The 22122-nt window shown below is 39.8% G+C and overlaps 1 non-coding gene across 1 annotated transcript; it reads left to right on the top strand.

Annotated features, from left to right (window-relative positions):
* Positions 1 to 3831: 3831 nt before the first annotated feature.
* On the top strand, positions 3832 to 3904 carry Trnar-ucg (transfer RNA arginine (anticodon UCG)). Its single transcript has one exon. It is a non-coding gene; the product is annotated as a tRNA-Arg (tRNA).
* Positions 3905 to 22122: the final 18218 nt, after the last annotated feature.

The raw sequence follows: 22122 nt of genomic DNA, 5'->3' as shown, positions 1-22122 counted from the left end.
AATATCGCGTAGACTATTCGACTCGCAGTTTGACGTAAAGACGAGAGAATATTTTATCTCGAAATAGGTAGTTGTAGCGAGTCACAGCTATCGTACCTCTCCATCCCACCTATGGTTGCCGCCGTCGCCGCCGCCGGTCACGCAAGGTCATGGCCGGGCCGTAAGTTATGCTAGCAGTGCTGATGCCGTCTGAATCGGAATGGTACCGTAAGAGACATTACGCGACGCACTGAACTCGTAATAGGTATTTATGAGCACAATAACCCATTAGTGCGGCCGCCTTGTGTTTTGTTTGGTGCTGTCATACAAGAAATAGAGACAGTAGGCCCTTTTAAAAAGCTGATCGCGGAAAAACATAAGGTAAATTGTGAAACTTGTCAAATTTCAACACAGCTTACTTTTCTAAATGCTATGTAAGATGGCAGTCGCTTTTTAGGCTTTCGTACCTTAAAAGGAAAAAACGGAACCCTTATAGGATCACTCGTGCGTCTGTCTGTCCGTCTGTCACAGCCGATTTTCTCCGGAACTACTGGACCAATTAAGTTGAAATTTGGTACACATATGTAAGTTTGTGACCCAAAGACGGACATGTAACAAAAACAAATGAAGTTTATACATGGGCGTTTTCTGAAATAAATATTGAAAACCTGATTCTTTCACATCTGGACGTTCTTGGGCTCATTCTACTCAGAATCGACAGCATTCTCCATCCCACCATAAAAAAAAAGATGATCCAAAATGTCCATTCCATTACGTCACGTTTTAGTATGAAAAATTTTTTCACTTGTATGTGAGTGACGTAGTGGAGTGTACAAATTTTCATACAAATTTTTGGGACATTTTATTTTATCATTAGAATTGAATATGCTAGTGATTATGAGTTGAAAGAACCCAAAAACACCGGGATCTGTGAGAATCGGGTTTTTGATATTTATTTCTGAAAACGCCCACATAGGGGTCACTTTTGGGGGCTAAATGAGAAAATTTAAAAAATTAGGTTTTCAAATTATATAGCGCTACATATCAAATGAAAGAACTTATTGTAAGGATCTAAAATATTTTTTTTTTAATTTTCGAATTAACAGTTTAGAAGTAATTCAAGAAAATAGGCAAACAATTACCATTCCCCCCCCCCCCTTTATCTCCGAAACTACTGGGTCTTGTTAATTAGGTCTATAGATGACAGAAAACCTTATTAGAAATGTACAGTCAAGCGTGAGTCGGACTTAATTACTTAGTTTTTGATACGACCCCTACGGATTTTTTAAAGACATTTCACTCACGTTTCACATAAAAAAATGCATTGTTAAAAATTGTGCAATGTACGGAACCCTTGGAATGCGAGTCCGACTCGCACTAGGCCGGTTTTTTTAACTAGTATCTACGTCGTAGTAGTAGTAGTAGTAGTAGTAGTAGTAGTAGTAGGTTTTGAACCATGCTTCCAAAACATCAAAAAAATCGTGGAAATAAAGCTTAATAAACTATAGCGAACGGGATAAGCCAGTTTCAAAGTTATCGCAAAAAACGTACCTATGTACTAAGCGCTGACAGAATTGTAACAGAAAGGTAACTACGGAACCATACACTGAGTATGACTCGAATCTTGGCCCGTTTTTTATGTGCCGTGGTACAGTCAGCACAAACCTGTCCTACTGTATGATAGTATCAGCTTTGTACCGGTAGCCGTAAAGGTCATTATACGTCTCTTGTAATGTGGTGCGATCGCCTATATTGGGTCTCCGTTGTTTTATGTCCCGGGGACTGTGTATTCCAGGCGAACCGATGCTTAGGCGAACTGGCATAGGTACGTTAAACATTACTATCATAATTAATAATATCTGGGAGACCGAGCTTTGTTCGGAAAACATATGAAAACTCAATAATGCGCGTTTTCCCAGCTAGATCGATTTTACGGCCCCGAAAATCCGCATATAAAAAATTTCATCGAAATCGTTAGAGTCGTTTCCGAGATCCCCGAAATATATAAAAAAATAAAAATAAATATGTATACAAGAATTGCTCGTTTAAAGGTATTATATTCACAATCGACCAAAATAAGACCTAACTTTAAAAGTAAACTTAAACGTTTCTTCCAATGTAACTAACTACTTTTACTAAAACAATACAGCAACGGAGTTGACAGCAGTCGCCGTGGCCAAAGTCGGCCGTGGAGTTATTACCTATTATTAAATTAACAGATATAATGATGAAAAATAATGATTTTCTTATATAAAATAATTCTAAGCATACTTTTATTGGTGGTTTGTAAAGTTCCTCGGATAGCTTCTAAATAATTAGATAAAAATAGAATCGTCAAACATATTTTGGCCTCGCCTTTGATCTAGAAAAAATAAAATCAACAATAAGTTTTTTGTGAAAATATTTTTTTCTCGCTGACTGCATTTTACAAAAATTTGGGCCGATTATTATAAAGCAAAATATTGTCCCAAATAATATTTTCATGCGGCGGCACTACCAAATATAGCTTCAATAGACAGAGAAATATAGATTTTAAAAATATCCTTTTATTTCGTAAACAAAAAAACACATTAGGTAGGTACCTATACCTAAGCATTTGAGTAAGGTTTCTTTCAATACCTATAACAACTGGCCTATAACCGCGAAAATCGAAGTTCGCAAATTGCGGGCATCTTTCTCTATCACTCTAATTACGCCTTCATTGGAGTGAAAGAAAAAGATTCCCGCCATTTTTCGACTTTCTGTTTTCGCGGTACATCTGGCCCTTAATTCGGACAAAAGAAACATTTACGAAACAAAAATGGAACACATCAGAAAACGTGAGAGACAATCGCTCAACTGTTCTTTAAAACAAAAGCTCGCCTTGAGGCGGTACCAGACAGCACCAGTATACCCTGACCCATCATTTCTCCCATCAAGACCCGAAAATTAAGCCTTTGTTGCATGCACACAGGTCTTGGTGACTGGTGACATGCGTTGATGGCAAAAGGTTGCACTCTGCCTTTTGACGGTTGGTCTTTTTTTTATATACATTTTAACGCGGAAACGATTTTGAGTTTTTATATAACAATGGAAGTATTTTCAACGGCGTTTTGGACTTCGTTTTCTTAATTAACTACTGAATTGACAATTTTTTCTTGATCGATAAGTATTTAAGTAATTTATGCAATTGTTTTTATTGTGTCATTGGTTCTCAGAAAATTACCATCAGTCTATTTCGACAGTATTTCCATACCAGTGTTTGGAAAATCATGCCGTACTGCAGCTTGCTGAATAGAGTTCCAGTTAGGGTGCGGAACCCTAAAAAACAAAAACAACAGACACGCAATATTAAAAAGCCTCAGGAAAACAAACGAATACCTATAGTTCGTTTTTTTTGCACTAAAAAAAGACAAACAATCTTGACGTGTCTTTTTATTGAAACACACTTAATTTGTAAAAGTCACGGCAAATATGTAGGTAACAATTATGAATCATATACGATTAAATATTTACATTATTTTGCTTTCATAGTAATAGTGACTGATTTTTAAAAAGTGTTTTTAATTAAAAGACACGTCAAGATTGCGTGGTCTCTTTCTAATGTTAAAAAAAACGAACTATAGTGTTAGTTACATAAAATATAGTATTTACAGTTTTCCGTTCCAATGTATACAGGCCGCGTAGCCAAGATGCCAATCGCTTACGCTCCGTAGCGATCGAAACGCAACTGTCACTGTCGCACTAATATGGAAGAGTGATAGAGAGACATAATGCTTTTCGTTGTCGAAGCGATAGCGATTGTAACCTTGGCTAGGCCGGCTGATCGATTATTTTAATATTTGGACAGCATTTTCGACTACATGATACAAGGGCCGTGTGGCCTAATGGATAAGGCGTCGGACTTCGGATCCGAAGATTGCAGGTTCGAGTCCTGTCACGGTCGCAATATTATCTTTTAGTTTTTAAAATATAGTAGTGTTATGTTATTACAGCAGTAGTTTTCTGTAAACAGCAGGTACAAAATACCCCAATCTAAGTTCTCTAAAGCCAAGCACATAATACAACGCTTTACACGCCACCGTTTCTCAAACAGTTTGAACCGGCAATAATGGTAAAAGTTAAAAACCCTCCCGGTTAAGACCACCATCAGAACTTGCGCCATCTGTTGTCGCGCCCGGGAACCATTACTCTCGTTTGATTTATAAATGCTGCTACGTATACTTTCAAGCGCGATGAATGGTGCAAGTTATGAGCGTTTCCTTTCTTTTGCAATACGCCCTGCCGGCCTCTCCAAGGGAAACAAAACACAAACTGTCCCATAGAATTGTTTGAAATTTTAGTACCCTCCGAAGTGTTTAATTTTTTGGCGATTAAAGGTTGGGTTTCATAGCAAACCTGTATTTTCTTCTTACAGAGAAGACAAAACGCCCTGTGCAATCTTCAAGGTAGTTTTGACTGAGGTCTTTTAATTTTGAGTCCTCTGCTTTAAAGCTCGACAGCATTTTTCTGAATAATATATTTAAATCAAAATTCTATTTTATTTTAACTTATTAAATGCGCGAACTTCCCGCGCGAAGTGTAGCTACCTATCTATTTGACAGTCGCTTGTGACGTTGACCACACCTTAACTCCAGAACTTAGCTAGACCAGCGAGAATTGATCCCAGCACTAAGCTCCGGGGACCGACAGCGGACAAAAAGAAAATATAACGAATGGAATACATTTCCTTTTGCGCCAATAATATTAATGGCTGTCGACGCTTACAGCCTTTCAAATGAATTTATTGCTGCGATGCAGTTGTAACTGAGATGTGTGAAAGAAATACAAAACCATAAGAAGGGTTATAGATCAGTAATTCGGAATTATTTCACCTTGTAGACCTGCAACCTGCTACATGTTAAAGATTCTGAATAAGTAAACCTACAGCGCGATTCGGGAAATGAATTAGAGATAAACTAGATATGAAATAGTAACGATATGTGACGTTCCACGGCAAAAGGTACCCCATGGCGGCTGGCGCTTACGCTATTATTAACGCCGCTCCAATATTCAGCCGGGGCAATGGTTAGCGCCGCTAGAATAAAATATGTTCTAAACTCCAAATAAAGATACTCTATGATGTCCATGTACTTGAAAAAAAAAATATAACAAATTGAATTCTTAAATCTATCATATTCCGTTCAGCACAATGGCTAAATGGTAGAGAAAACCTTAAGACAGTCCATAATTTTTACTATTTTGCAATGAAAATTTTGCCAGATAAAATTAATAAAATTATTCAACGTCATACCTCTTGCTAACACCCCAATATTACAATGCAAAATCCAAACAATAATTACAAGTCGTATCAATAAAAGCCCCCCTCAATTAAGTAGGGTAATAAATAAAACTACCCGCAATAAACACGGCTGGAGGGTAAAAGTTTCCCCTTTGCATTTCAAAGCCACGTTTTTAATTTCCGAGCCGCTGAACACGTGTCGGCGTTAAAGGTTCCTTTTCTAACGTCTCTACACACGGGTTTGTGGGGCTGTGAACTTCTTTGTTAGAACCTACACTCCTGCCATGATGCTGAGTGGGAAATGTTTGGACATTTGAGGTGATGTCTGAACATTTGACGTGATATTCTTTTGCATTAAGTCAGCCCTCCGGCGCATCCATCGACAATCATTGAAACCTTGGTCGGCAACGCGCATGTAACACCCCTGTAGTTGCAGGAGTCCATAGGCTACGGTGACTGCTTACCATCAGGCGGGCCGTATGCTTGTTTGCCACCGATGTGGTATAAATAAAATCACAAAATGGTAATGGTAGGGTAGGCAGTGACCTTGCCCAGTGGGGAGATACTCCTGATGGGCAATCTCGGCTCCATTCGGCTCAGCATTGCTCCGAGCAATTATTAGGGTTGACAAAACTTGAAGTCCCTTTGCGTGCACGACCACAGATAAGGAGACTTAAATTTTGACAACCCTAAATATCCGAAAGGGATAGGCAGGAGTACTTATTCTGTGACTTGCCTATGAAGACTTTGATCCCGGGTTTCTGAGTCATGGGTGGGTTCGAAGAGAGGCCTATGCTCAGCAGTGGGCGATAAAAGGCTGACATGATGATGATGGACGATGGGTGTTTTCTAGGTATATTTTGCGAAACATGTTGCGAAATTTCCGCGGTTGTATCCCCCATGCTAACTCCGGTACAAGTTTCCCCTGTTCTATTAGTGCGGCGTATATTAAAAGTTTCTAACGTCCATTAACCGAGCCTTTCGCTCGCTGTCTTGTTCTGGAGTTGGGGAAAAATACTCGTACATGGGGGATTTAAAGTGTTCCAGGTTACGTAACTCTTAAGACTTAGGAATATTTATGTGTTTGAGAAAAAGTTTGAGGAACATTGGAATTTTATGAGTATTGAAGTTGGCTAGTTGAAAGTCTTCAATAGGAAAGGGCACCTTTTACCCCCTTGAAATCAAAAGGAAGGGTTTTTGCAGTTGTCAATTTTTGTATGTAATGGATGTGTTTGGGTTGGGTAATTTGATTTCACCGTAGCGACAAAACTATTGAACCGATTTTGATGATTATTTTAATCGCCCGACGAAAAAAAGAAGAAAATAACCGGAGCCATGTTAGTAATATTTCTGTACTTGAATTCTGTGTTTTTAATATATTTTCAATTTGTTTTATTTTACTTACCAAAAATATATCTGTAAGAAATTAGCTTTATTTTTTTTTATTTAGGATTACATATAAATTTAGTCATCGAAATAGGTAAAATGTAACTTGTCAGTTTCTTAATAATAGATTTTACTGTTTTTTCTAAAATCTCCAATGAGCTTTCCTATTTGTTTGAACTAAGTATAACAAACTAACGTATACCTACATACGTATAACGTATTATGAACGAACATACGTAGGTAAGTATAACGTTTTTCGTAAGTGAATTAAGCGAACTATAATTATATTAAACACAGGTCCTATTTAAAATCATTGGTCCTTGTTTAAAATGATTGATTTCAATAACCTTACATTCCTGTATTAGTATTAGTGATGTACCGACTATTGATTTGGCCGACTAGCCGACTAGCCGACTCATCGGCGCTCGAATGGCCGATTAGTCGGCCGACTAGTCGGCTAGTCGGCCAGATCATTAGTTTCGTATAAGTTTAGGTGAAAAACAATAGTTTCGCTCCTTTTGTTGCGCTATTCATCATATTAGCTTGGCTAAAGTGTTCTCTACATCAGGTTCAAAGACCTATCACAAGAATCCTCGTTCAATTTCTGTCTGTAGTTCTTTTATTTTACGATCCTGGTTAGACCGTCAGTACAGCTTGTAGGAGGCATTTCCATGGCTCTATTTCCCGTATGAAGTCGACAGTTAAGAACCTATCCCCTGTGGTCAGCGTCTTCACGAGCAACGTCTAGCCCTCACGAGCCCTGTCTAAGTCTCTAAATTTTGCAATAATATTAATAGTTCCTCATGGCCCTACCATTAAAAAAAAAACAAAAACTGATTAACAATAAAAATAATTAACTGTCGAACTTGCACATGAAAGTACACGAGAATCAGTTGAGATCGACCTGTAGAGGAAAACACCAACCCACCAACATACGATAACGATCAAATGGTCAATTATTTATATGAACAAAAGTTTTCGTATGCACCCTGAATAGGTATTTTAGTAAAATAAACATAAAACATATGGTATTCTTTCACTAATAAAGTGCCGACTAATCGGCCATTTTTGCCGACTAGTCGCCGACTAATCGCCGACTACAAATGTGGCCGGATAGTCGGCTTTCCCGACTAGTCGGCGACTAGTCGGTACATCCCTAATTAGTATTATTACAATAGGCGCTTGAAAATAGGTACTTACATGTCGCTTATAGTTTATAATTGCCTACCCGATCCCGAAAATCGGTGAAACCTCAAGCCAGTCAAGCCCAAGCAATTAATACTATTGTATCCATACTAAATACCGTAATGTTGGTCAGACAGCGCCCTAAGGAATTGTTTCGACAAATTGAAACTTAGGAATTTAATATAAATCCGGGGTGAAAAGGGGTTGGCCCCCGATTATTAGTCCGGGATGCCTAAAATTCCACTTGTCTGGCTTTACAGACCCCTACTGATTCAGGTGCTGGCAGGAACCGGAAATTCAATGGGTTTACTAATACAGTGGACATGGAATCCTTTTGTTTTGAGCAAGAGAATGCTGCTGATTAACTATGAAGTGATTCCATACGCCCAATACAGGAACTGATTGAAATTATATCTGAATGATTTAATTTTATTATCATTCGCGCGTCAATTTTTCTTGTACAGGTATTTGCCCGTACATGTATTGATATGATCTAGAGTACCTAGAGGCACGCGCGAATTATAAGAAAATAATATTTGGATATCATTTTGATATCAAAATGTAAGTTTGAATTGGCCTCTATGTCTAAGATATCGGCGAGATCAATTTCCTAAAATGTGTACCGAGGTACCGAGGTACGAGGCCGGAGGCTTGCCGAGGCCTGAAAAAGGTCCGAGTCAGAATCGGCATGTAGACGGCCTACCGCGAACCACGTTTGACGTCTCACGCCTCTCTGTCGCACTTTTAAATTCGTACATAAGTGTGACAGGGAGGCAACACGTCGAACGAGGTTCGCGGTAGGCCCCCAGGACGCGCAGGTAGCATGGGCTGCCACCGTCATCGTCACCCGGCGCGCAGCGGATAGAAATGGAATTGTATTGGTTACTTTACTCCTAGGAATAAAATGAATCATACGAATTTCATTGTTGCCCGCTGCGATGACTGTGATAAAAATTAGGCACTTTGCGTTTTCGATTTACGAACAAAATGCGACCATTTCCGAGCATGTTTGAGAAAATAAATATTGCCTTGAACCCGTTTTCCGCATAAAATAGAACGCTATTTTTTCAAAACACAACTGACACGTACAATTTTACCATTCGCTTCTTTTCTTCCGTTGCAATTGGTCGGTGCAAATCCAATTTGGAGCCGTATTAAAATGCAGGCGGCATTTTAGCGGCGCCGCCGGCAGATTCCTATCTGCTAAGCGCGGAATTACTTTCTTCGTAGAACTTAGCAGTCATTTGTTTTATTTTACGTATTAAATATAAGGATACGATTTATACAGCTGGAAGGTAAACGAGCTGATAGCAATGATTCTGCGAGGGAGGGATAGAATTTAGGTATTTTATATTTGATTTGTTTGTTTGATTTGTTTTGTGTTGTAGCCAAATAAAAATATGCGTCGTATGGGAAAATTAAAAGAGTGGCACAAGAAAAAAATTATTGGCGTTTACTCCACCAACAAGAGCAAAACTCTTATGTTATGATGATGATGATGATTAGATTTGTTAAGTTTACCAGTTCGGGGAGTTTTGGCGATCATACCTCTTTTTAGAGATGTCACCAGGCTACTATGAAGTATAGAAATTCTTATCAGAAGTTCTAATGCAGTAGACTGTCTTCTTGCGTTGCGTAGTGTGATAGCCAGGGAGTGTACCTCTGGAATGCATAACAATTAAAAAAACATAACATAACATAACATAGGGTTGACACCTCACCTAGCTTGGCAGCTAATAGATGTGCTACTGTACATTTTTATGGTTTATACCTATGAACATTTTTAAGGTGGACGGAATATAAGATGCTCCAATAACACCTTGACAAATATTTATTTATATAAGACATTTTACATGACGACATCAATATTAAATTTACTTTAAGATATAAGATATCCTGAAGGACGGATCGCATCCAAAACACCACATTGCGCTCCAAAACACGCATAGCTGACGTGGAGGAGAAGACCGCCAGGGTGAAGTGGGTCTGGGCGGGTCACGTCTGCCGCATGTGGGCTAGTACCTATAGCCACCAAGTGAACACCGCAAAAGAAGCGCGGACGTGACAGGCCCAGACGGAGATGGCGGGACAACTTAGACATTTTCATCAGTAACTGGCTGGAAAAAAAAACAACAACAGGAGTTGTGGAGATTAAAGGGAGAGGCCTTTGCCTAGTATCAGCGTGGGACACTATAATGGGCTAATGAAAAAATTATTCTGAAGCTGAAGGCTCACACAAGACAGAAAATAGTGTTCAAAGAATACGAAGTAATTTAAGACGACGAATAAAGCCAATTGAGCTAACTATTATAAGACACATGGACGAAAGAAGATGGAGCGTATGCCATTATTGAGGAGGTGATCTAATTTGTTGAGGTACTCCCGAGAGATATTAAGAGTGGTGCATCAGCATAGTCAATAACGTTACGGGTCATACTTATGCCTGAATAGGTTTATTTTGGAACATACTGATAGAAAATGATTATACTCCTAGAGTTTGCATCATTTTAAATGAGAACTTCTGACTTATTTTCAAAATTTGGTCATTCCACGTAATACTCCTATTCATCACTAGATCGAATCCATGACCACCACGCTGTAGGTCCCTTCCCCTATAAAAAACTCTCATAACACGACGATACAATTTAAGATGCACGACTTGCCAAAGAAATGGGCACATCAACTTACAAACATATAAACATGCACTCAACCCACTCCTTCCATAAGCATGGTAGAAACTACCACTGCCGTATTCGAACTTCAAGATATTTACAAGAGACAACACGTACTAGATCCATTAGAAACGTTATAGTTTAGAATCAACTAGTTCTTTTTTGCAGCGCAATTCGGGCAACCAATATCACTTTTACGTTAGATAGAGTAAGATATCTATTAGATGTGAATTGGATCTCTAAGTCATATCCTGTCGAAATCGTTCAAGAGTATCTCCAGAATCGAGCAAATGTCAAATTTGACACGTTAGATCTTAAACATATCGTTATCGTATCTTGGTGATGTCTAAAAGATATCTTATAGATGTCTAATTCAAAATCCGAATCGTGCCCCCATCCCATAAAGAACGTGTACCCACATAATAATTTCACGACCGCACTTTAGAAATCACGCTACGTGTCCGCACAGGCCAATTTTTCTCTATTCCGCCCCCATAATACGACAAAATGTGCGCAACATCACTGCGGGCCTTAATACAATATTGGACCGCCCTTAACTAACAAAAATGTCGTCCTAACAACTAGAACTGACGTTGTGGCAAGTGGTTGCTCGTAAAAACCGGGACAAGCCGTGTGTTGCGTTAATATTGCTTGCAGAGTAGAGCGTTTACATAGGCCAACCAGTGGGACTGAGTCTCCGGCTAAATCACAGACGCTACGTACAAGATTGCCTATCAATTATAAAAAGTGCGACTAAAATCGGAATGATCTTTTTCTTCTTCAACCTAGCGTTTTCCCGGCCTAGCGCCAGGATCCGCGTTCCTGCTCAATCTTCTCCACTTTGTCCGGTCTTCGGCATCCTCAGGAAAATAATCTCACAAGATTGTTTTATTCCATCCGCTGTCACGACGTCCAGCCAGCGCTTTTTAGGCCTACCGCGACCGCATGATCTAGGGCATTGGACAGTGAGGATGAGGCATCTATTTCCGACATAGTCTACCGGTCTGCGGCGTATATGGCCATACCATCGGCGGAGGCGACTTTCCTGCAGCTTATCAGCTACCTACTTCACGGATTCCAAGGCTGCCGCGGATGTATTCGTTACGTTAATGATGTCAAGAAATAATAATTGTGATTCAATGATAAATTATTTGCTTCGGGTGACGTCTTTAGCGGTCAAATAGTTAAATAGGTACGTGTACGGTATTTATAAACATAATTAGCGAACGCCGTTATAGGAACTAAAAATGACAACACTGACAACAATGCACAGGGTGGAGAAAATGTACCATTTTGTTAATATTAGGCGAGTCAGGTCTACGGTCTCATTACTGCAACGGCTAGCGACTGCGTCTAATCCGCGTACCGAGTCAATATTAGTTTAACTAGCCGCGTAGCCAACTTGCAATCGTTAAAGCTCCGTTAGTGCGTAAGAGTGATAGAGAGAGATGACTACGATTCGCTACCGAGCGTTAACGATGGGCACGTTGGCTAGGCGCCCTGGGCCGAAGGAAAGACTCGCCCACGCTCGATAGCGATAGGAATACCTCTTCTGGATGCGGCTCGCCGCCTTTTACGTCCTAACAAATATGGGAGAAAGTTTTTAGAGTACCAAACGTCCACTAATTTCAACACACTCGTATCTAACCTAACTAGCTATCGTAAATACAACCTTCCGAGCTTAAAATAAAGTTGAAATTTTATTATCTGTCTGGAGAATAAAGATGTTGTGAGCTTTATCGTATTTGGGAGTTTAAAAAGAGAAATATTTTGACTACATTTTAGTTGGAGCATGTGGACAGAACTGAACAGGATTCGGAGTTGGTTTTTTATAACATTTTTCAACATGTTTGTGGCCGAAAAGTTTGGTGAAATCGGAGCCATTTTATTACACCAATATGTTGCTGTTCCGTTGCTTAGAAACAGACAGACAATGGATAGCCCGGACCGTTAAATGTAGCATATTTAAATACAATTCTTCAAATGTTGGAAAGCTTTATTAATGTGTACATTTGTAGGGTTCCGTAGCCAAATGGCAAAAAACGGAACCCTTAAAGATTCGTCATGTCTGTCTGTCTGTCTGTCCGTATGTCACAGCCACTTTTTTCCGAAACTATAACGGCCTGGCCACGACATTGGTCTAAGGCGATCGGCGGCGGCGACCGGCGATAAGTCGCAAAAACAATAACCCGGCGACGCATAATGCATGCCACGAGCCTTGTCGCCGAGCGGCAACGCGCGCGGCGTGCACCGGGCGATCGGCGGCGGCGGCGAGCGGGGAGGGGCGCGACTCGAACATTTGTATCGGGCAGCGCGGGCGATGCCACGACTTTGGAGCGGCGCGACCGGCCTAGGCGGCGAGACGAATCGAGCGGTGCGATACGGAACAAAAAAATTTGTTTTTTTCTTCGAGCGACATGGAGACGGAAGGGTTTATTATTGAAATTTTAAATGTACTTTCGCGTATTTAAGTATGTTGTGACTTCTCCACGCTTATTCTTGTGTATGTACTCGTTTTTTTGGGTGCTTTATATATACAAAAAAATACTAAACTAGATTTAAATAAATTTATCGACCTGTATTTAGCCCATGCACCCATTGACAAACAATGAAATATATTGTAGGCAGTTTTGAAAAAAAAACATGATTTTAAATACGTCTACGTCCCAGTCGCTCCTAGTCGCTGCCGCCGCTACTGAAAGTACGTGGCATGCCTGGCGGTCGCTCGCGTTTGCCGCGCCGCCAGTCGCCCCGCCAGTCGCCTTAGACCAATGTCGTGGCCAGGCCGTAAGAACTATACTATTGAAACTTGGTAAGTAGATGTATACTCCTCACCGTTTGAGGAGTACAATCTTTGTTATAATTATTTGCTCGTATTACAGGCCACACCCGGTATACAAAGTACGAGTAACAGTAAGTATCCTATTTATCGTCCCTTCAATAACACAACATTACTTTCCAACAAAGAAAGGAAGGGTGGTAAACAACAAACAAACAATAATGATAGCACTTATACTTTATGGCTATATCGTAAACCTTCATGGTTTATGTTTATGACATATCTGCCACTGATATGATTATATTGCTGGTGAGAAAACATGGTTCTTTAAAAACAAGTCTTGCTCAAGTATACAGGGTGTTTGGTACATCGTTTGCCAAATTAAAGCGGCAGATAGAATTTTTTAATTTGGCGTAAAAAAAAATTTCACTTCTATGCCAGTTTTTCGTAAATTTAAAATTTTTACTTGCATAGTAGTAAAAAAACATGGCTAATTTTGTTTTTCTAGGCATGAGTAGATAGCAAATGACTCAACCTATCTGCCGTTTTAATTTGGCAAACGATGTACCAAACCCCCTGTATATTTGTAATCTGGTGGATAAAATAGGGTCCACAAGCCTTATTTTAACTTACTGTGTGACTAAGTGTCCTAATTTGCCAGGATCATTTACCATTAAATAAGTTTTTGGCAAAACTTACATTTTTGGTACAAGGTTTTATCGCTGACTGTACTTTTTTTTCCACAGGCAATCGAAACTAATACTCATCGAGACAATTCTAACAACCCCGAACACAATTAGTTTGCGTTGTTTTATCACAGAGTTACCATGGCTATCTCTCGTCTCCATCATCAAATCAGCTCTATCATCATATTGCAGTGTCATCCAATTTACGTTATGTATGGATTTCAGATCAATCGGAAATCGGGATTTAGCTTCCAAGATTTGACCAATGATAGATTTGGCAAGTTAAATAACAGCTTAAAAATAATGTTTCTCAGAAATTGTGTGAAATAGTATGTAAATAACGTTTTGAAGTCACACGAAATATAAATAACTTTAATATACAATTCAAACTAAAGCAGCATCACTACTGCAGGGTTGCTAATGTATCGTTACTGTAGAGGAAAATGGGAGATGTCACTATCAAATTCCTTTCATTTTTGTTTAAATATTTAATTTTCCTTTTGGCTTTTAATGGAAACATTTCATGACAGCAAACAACCCGCAGACGACCAATCCTAGAGCTCACGGGTCTTACCCAACGCAGTCTCGTATAATTTAATTTTCAATTACGACCAGCGAGCTAATACCATCTGGTATTTTCATCAAAATCTTTTGCATAGACTTTATCCGATGCTTAAGCCTGCTTATTTACATAGTCTTCTAAACGTTGTGGCCCTTAAATTTGCATCGGAATGAGCGTAAAATGACCGGGACCGGCATTAGGCTGTGGGATGAAAACGGACCTTTATTCTTTTGTATTGATTACCCCCCCATAGGCAGCGTACTATGAAGCGAAGGCACGATTGCTTTGTACTATAATACGAGTATATCTACACATGATTTTGAAAAACAGAATAAGTTTAGTATTTACCCGGGGAAAAAACTAAAGTTAAAAGGTTACTACCTAGTGCCCAGTTAATAGTACTCCTATACAAACATCCATCCATTCCATTCAATTACTGATGAATCTATAAAGCAATCTATATAGTTGATCCAGGTTATTCAGCATTTTTTAATTAAATAGGACCACTACATATGTGAAGTGCGCTGTACTCAGACACATTCCACACAAATTTCCCCTTATTCACTAAACTAAGCAATAGCTTATAAAATTTTGCCTTTTTCCGGCAAACATCAAAATGACAGATTTTTAAAAGGCTATACCTATAGACGTTTATGTACTAGCCCATTTTTTTTCACAACAACACTACACTATATTCACTAGAAAACGTGGATGTACCGAGAGGTCACACTTGCATACTACAATATTAATCGTAATTTACTACATAATACACCTATGTGAACGTATCTCTATCGTAACGTAATCTATCTCATACTTCATCTATTGGGTAAAGATCTATATTCTTTTGTCTACGTGTAGCGGCCATTTTGTTGACGCCGCCATCTTGTTTTGAGACATTACGAGGCACGGTTTTTGTGATTGTAATGTAATGTGTTATGTAACGTCGAATTAACATAAACAGGGCTCCTAAAGTAGGTATTCTTATGTATTTTGCGATTTAGAACAGTAAACATTTTCTCTTCAAACGTCGTTTCTCTTCAAACAGCATTAAGAGTAATTTGCATATTAACTTTGTGAATACTCTTGTAACATCAGATAAACAGCTAAATTGTGGAATGAACTAGCCTGCGGTATTTTCAGACCGATTCGACCTTCAAGATAAGAGCGTAATCCCATCTTAAAGGCCGGCAACGCATTTCCAACCCCTTTGGTGTTGGACTTGGAGGTATTCCGTCGGTCCGTCGCTAATGGACGGGATGGGTTGACTGGTAGAGAATGCCTTCTGGCATTAAGTCCGCCATTTGTACTCTTCATTTATTGTGCAATAAAATTTAAATAAATAAATAAATGGACTTCCCATCATCCCGATTAACTGCACCATTTGTCCAGTTGCTGAGTAATGCGTTCTGGTCGTCCCGCCATCTCCTTTTAGGCCGAATTTTTTATATTAAAATCTATATTTATGTGTGTATGTATATTTGTGTCTAGCGCCTGTGTGTGTTTATATCTGTAGTTATATTCAGTGTAGCACTGCGTTAGTAGTGAAGTGAGCTCGGGGAACATCGGAATGCGTCCGTTGTCCCGCCGCGTGCTTTATTGCATTACCCGGTTAAGTTACAAGCTTATAGCGCTTTTGCTGGAACCTATATCACAGAATAAATAATAGTACTAAGTACAGAACACTCACTGTCTAACAAAACGCGTCTGTTACGATCAGCACAGATATGGCCGCTAGGTGGCGACAGCGCCACGCGCGGCATATGGCAAACCCCCAAATTGGGGCCGAATGGATGTACTTTTAGCTACCTGTAGCAAAGCGACGAAATCGCGGAGTGTGACACGCCTGCCCATATTTAGTATACTTACCCATTTTAACAATTAAGGACGACTCACGCTAGACCGGGCCGTGCCCGGGCCGAGGCGTCCGACATGTTATTTTCTATGACGCCTGATCGGTGATCACGTGGTACTTTTCGTAGAAAACGAGGCGCCGGGAGCTCCGGCCCGGCCCCGGCGCGGTTTAGCGTGAGTCATCCTTTAGTCCACATAAAAGCACTCAAATCAGAACTTTAAATAGTCAATTGCAGGCAGCTACGAATTTTATTTCTTCTTTAAGTCTAAAACGGTAACGTTAGGTACTCAAAAGGCCTCTTGATGACCCTTGTATTTGACATTTACCAGCAGTAATTGATGCCGTTTTCAACTTGTAATAGATATAGCAGCTTAGTAAGCGTATTGCAAACAATTACAATACAAGTCTATCTACCGATGCTCCCCTAAAAATGTTTAATGCAGTGGCAATACGTTTTTGCTACTTCACAACACAAGATTCTCTTTTTTTCCACCAACGGTCTTCGGCATTCCCTTTTTTGGCGATGTGAAGCAAAAGATTCTTGACGATTTCAATGTTCAGATTTATTTCGTTACTTTCACATGATAAATAAATATTTTAATCTTTATTTATTTAGAAGGTCTGAAATCTAAATATATACATAACATTTCCAAATAAATGATTTAAAAAGACCACAAGCTATCAAAATCGTCCAGAATCTGGCTCTCCCGGATAATAAAGTCCATACAGTTCAAACGACGTTCGCCGCAATACTCTGTACATGTTCTTTGATCAACGTCCACTTCGATGATATACGTTCTACTATGAGTAATAAAGCTACCGAAGGAACCCTAGGACACCACAGCTGCCGCGCCGACGCGCCGCCCCGGCAACCGCCTCCACGTCAGTCATAGAAGACAGCGCTGTCAAAATATTTTACCTCCAAGGTGTTTCCGTATTATTTTAGAGTTACCTCCAAGGTGTTTCCGTATTATTTTTGGTTCTGATCTGATGATGGCATCCATGAGGAATTGAGGGAACTCCTCAGTTTTTAAAGGCTCGTGTAAAGTGATTTCGGTGTTTTTTAAAGTAACTCGAGCATTTGCTTCCGAAAACCGCCATGTTGATGTAGTGCAAGTGTAGCCTTACCACGAGTTTGACATTGACATATTCGCTAAGTTAGCGACGCTAACGTCTTCGTAACTTACTTTTTATGCATCACGCTCGCATTAATATGCCAGTACGAGCGAGATGCAAAGCAAGTAAGTTACACACACGCTAGCGAATAAATCAATGTCAAACTCTTGGTCAGCTGGTAAGGCTACTGATCGGGGGTTAGGGTTAGGAGTTAAGGGGTCGAGGATTAAGGGGTCGGGGAATGGCGGTTGAAGGGCTGCTGGTTCAGGGTCGAGGGGTTCATGGATCAGGGGTTAATGCGTTGTGAGGTAGAGTGATCGGGGGGTTGAGGAATTGGGTCAGTGGCGGGGCGGAGGATGGATTTAGTGTAGTGACAGGAATTATAATTTCCCAGACGGACTCGAGAAAATTCCTGATTACATATTTACTAAAGTATACACGCAGTAGGTACACGCATTTAATGTTAATCATAATGTTGTTTTTCATTTATGCGTCACGCTTTTAACAATGCATTAAAACTAAAAATTGAAAAATAAAAACTTTTTACAAAAAAAAGAAAACCGACTTCAAAAAGGATGAAATAAAATATTATCCTTTTTAAGTCTATGCGTTACCAACTGATATGTTTGAAGTCGGTGCCAAGCCAAGTAGTAACAATACCCGTCAAAAATAATCAGCTTTATGACTATAAATCCCATTAGAACTGTACTAATAACTATTATAAATGTGTAAGTAATTCTGTCTGCCGCTTTGTTGCCTAAACATTTCATGGCTCATAACTCAGTCCCAATCCCACGCTTGCGTGCCGACAAACATGGTACGGAGTGTGCGAAGAAGGTTTGATCGTGTGTTCTGAGGTGTGTTCTTAGGTACAGTCGACGTCAAAGATATGTTTACACTTTTGCACCTTCATCATCTCAGCCATAAGACGTCCACTGCTGAACATAGGCCTCCCCCTTGGACCTCCATTCGTACCGGTTGGAAGCCACCCGCATCCAGCGTCTTCCGGCGACTTTAACAAGGTCGCGACTTTTGCACCTTACTCCTTTGTAATAAGACGAAAAGTGTAAACATATTTTTAACGTCGACTGTACCTAAAGAAAGTACGTTCATTGTCGTCGTGTAAGGCAATCCAACGTAAGTACATCCTTATCGAATCGCACCAAAATCATGGTATGCTTTAAAAGTTGGCTTTGCACCGACTTCAAACATATCAGTTGGTAACGCATAGACTTAAAAAGGATAATATTTTATTTCATCCTTTTTGAAGTCGGTTTTCTTTTTTTTGTAAAAAGTTTTTATTGTGTTTTATACATTTTATACACGTGTAATGTCAACATCATGCTCACAAGCCGACAGCCAGGAATTATTAGATTTTTGACAAAACTCCTTTGACTTGTACCACTCTAAGCCTTACATGGCCCGGTTACTCTTGTACAGTCAATTTCGCAGCCGCGCTGCATGGTTATAAGCTGCCCGCTGTACTGTGTGACATGGATAAAACGAATATAATAAACTTCGAGATCTGAATACCAGGAGAAATCGCGTCACTTTAATATTTTTCCGTAAAATCGACCATTTTATGAGCTCTTGGGGATATTATTACTATTTTAATCATTTTTACGGGTTTTTCGATCGAACACAGATGGAGGATTAAGGATTCAGATTTATAATAAAGCATAATATAGGTACACATTATTTTTTTTAGCTTTAATCATATTTTTAAACATCATAATTAATTACAGGTGATGTAAGTACATGACATGTGGCGGCATGGACCCCGACTCCATATAAAGGTAGGAGACGAATTTGTCGTGAAAACGGGTAAATTCAAATACCTCGGAATCCGTGACGCTGCGTGATATGGCCAAATACGGTAGACTACGTCGGAAACAGATGCCTCAACCTCATTGTCAAGGCCATAGATCACGCGGCCGCGGTAGGCCTAAGAAGCGCTGGCTGGACGTCGTGCCAGCGGACATGGAAGAGAACAATCTCACACCTGAGGATGCCGAAGACCGGGCAAAGTGGAGAAGATTAAGCAGGAAAGCGGACCCTAGCGCTAAGCCGGGAAAACGCTAGGTTGAAGAAGATAATTACAGGTAATGTGAAAAGCAGTATGTGTCACATGGTCGCAGAATTCCATCTTAGCGTAACACACTTGAGTCCCTCGCTACGCTTAGAATTCAATGTACGCCATCGTCGTAAATATGTGATTTTGCTCCCTTGTGGCACAACGCGGGTTCAAACCCCGGCTCGTACCAATGAGTTTTTCGGAACTTATGTACGAAATATCATTTGATATTTACCAGTCGCTTTTCGGTGAAGGAAAACATCATGAGGAAACCTGCATACATCTGCGAAGAAATTCTAAGGTGTATGTGAAGTCCCCAATCCGCATTGGGCTAGCGTGGGGACTATAGCCCAAGCCCTCTCGCGCTCGAGAGGAGGCCTGTGCCCAGCAGTGGGACGTATATAGGCTGAGATGATGATGATGATGATGTGGCACAATCTATTATTCTTAAGTGTCTCATACACTGTGTACATAATCGTTTTATGTCCTAACTCCAGTCAAACTTCCGAAATTTCTCCGTCTTTTTTCGCGAAATCATCGATATCCTTTAACAGTCATATAAATCTGCTCTATCCTATGATCTTCGGCTGTAACATAAATCGCCGATTAACTGCTCTTATATACCTTCCTCCACAGATAACGTTAAAATACAGAAGTTTTAGTAAGCTTAGGGTATTTAGAGAATAGAATTGTGAGCGTTTATTCGAGACAAAATAAAATAAAATTAACAACGGTATGTAGTAGATACACGGTAATTAAAGAGTATGCCATGTCACTAGTGTAACTTTAGTCTCATGGTAACATTCCATTTCTAACCGCAGCTGCACTACCGGTACTGAACGCGTCGCTGTCATTGTCAATTTCCATGGTAAAATGAACAGTAATGCAGCTGTCGTTGGAAATGGACTGTCACCTTTATCGTCATTGTGAACTATGAAATAACCATTTAAATTGATGATAGTCTGTAGTTTAGGTTTAATTAGTTTGTAGGTGTGTCTGTTTTTATTTTTATGTTTTTGACATGTAATAATCACGTTCTAAATCTGAATGATTTGTTTGAATTAATTTAACTTTTAAACTATATTTTTTTATGTTCATCTATTTAAGTCACCCTCAATTGGAGGAGGGTATCCCAATCCCAATATGGGACCGGCAACAAACTCGGCAGAGAGTAAAGACACTTTGTATAATTGTCGAACTACTGCGCTATTTTTCTGTGCCCGTGACCTTGAGTGATGCTTATAACGTGAGTTATCCTTAATATTGAATAAGATATTGGAATAAGTGGCTGAATAAATCCTTAAAGCTATAAGTAGGAATGCACTCGTAATATTTTAGGGACAGAAATAAATTTAGGGCTTAAATTTTGTATTTAGTAACATCATTTTGTTATAATTAGATATTTTGTCATGGAAAAAATCATCATCATCATCATATCAGCAGAGGACGTCCACTGCCTGGACATAGGCCTCCCCCAAAAAGTGTCCCAAAGAGCGGTCTTGCGCCACCCGCATCCAGCGGTCACCCGCGACCTACCGCGGCGTACCGGAAGGCGAACCGTGGGTAGACCCCCCACAAGGTAGACTTTGCACAAGCAAGTCGCGGTCGGTAAAGGTAAGGTCAGGTAAAGGTAGGTAAGGTCAGTCCGCTGGATGAAAAAAATATTCGTACTTTTTTTTATTTATACCTTACTTTTTTATTACACAGTAGGCAAACGAGCAGACGAATCACCTGATGGCAAGCAATGTTCGTCGCCCAATGCATACGCAGTAACTACCTGTCAGTTAACCTTAATTTAATTTAACATTCACATTTTAACTAGACGTATGTTAATAATTAATGACAAGCTTCATTGTGGTGTACCGCAGCAAGCAATTAAAACTCTTCATTAAATACAAACAGAGCTCTCTTTGCCATGCACCGTCGTCGGGATTCCTCGTTTGTTAACTTTTCGTGGTACAATCACAATTCTGTTGCGAGTTTTGAGATTCGCGGTATGGATGCTTAGTTCTGAACCCCTAGAGTAAATTTAATTCAATAACGTGATGGATTTGGCTCATTTTGTATGGGATTTTGAACAGCGCGTCAAGCGGGACGTTTTGGAAACTACATCGCGTCAAGCGAAGCGCTTTGGAAACTACATCGCGTCAAGCGAGGCGTTTTGGAAACCAGATCGCGTCAAGTTGGACGTTTTGGAACCTACATCGCATCAAGCGATGCGTTTTGGAAACTACAACGCGTCAAGTGAGGCGTTTTAGAAACTAAATAGATCGCGTCAAACGGGACGTTTTGGATACTACATCGCGTCAAGCGAGGCGCTTTAGAAACTAAATACATCGCGTCAAGCGGGACGTTTTAGATACTGCATCGCGTCAAGCGAGGCGCTTTGGAAACTCAAAATTCCATACAAAACGCAATCGCATAAGTCACTATGCTAGGAGTACTAACAAATTTAAATTCAATACATTTTTTGTAAATAAAAGATTTTGTAAAAGGGTTTACTTAATGTAAAATAATAATACTTAATGGCATAGCCCACTCGATAGTGATGTCAAAATCTATGTTGCTGCC

Source organism: Cydia fagiglandana, chromosome 12 (assembly GCF_963556715.1).
Source record: "Cydia fagiglandana chromosome 12, ilCydFagi1.1, whole genome shotgun sequence".
In the NCBI taxonomy this organism is placed as follows: domain Eukaryota; kingdom Metazoa; phylum Arthropoda; class Insecta; order Lepidoptera; family Tortricidae; genus Cydia; species Cydia fagiglandana.
Note: the sequence above shows the minus strand (reverse complement) of the source record. Positions and strands in the feature narration are given on the sequence as shown.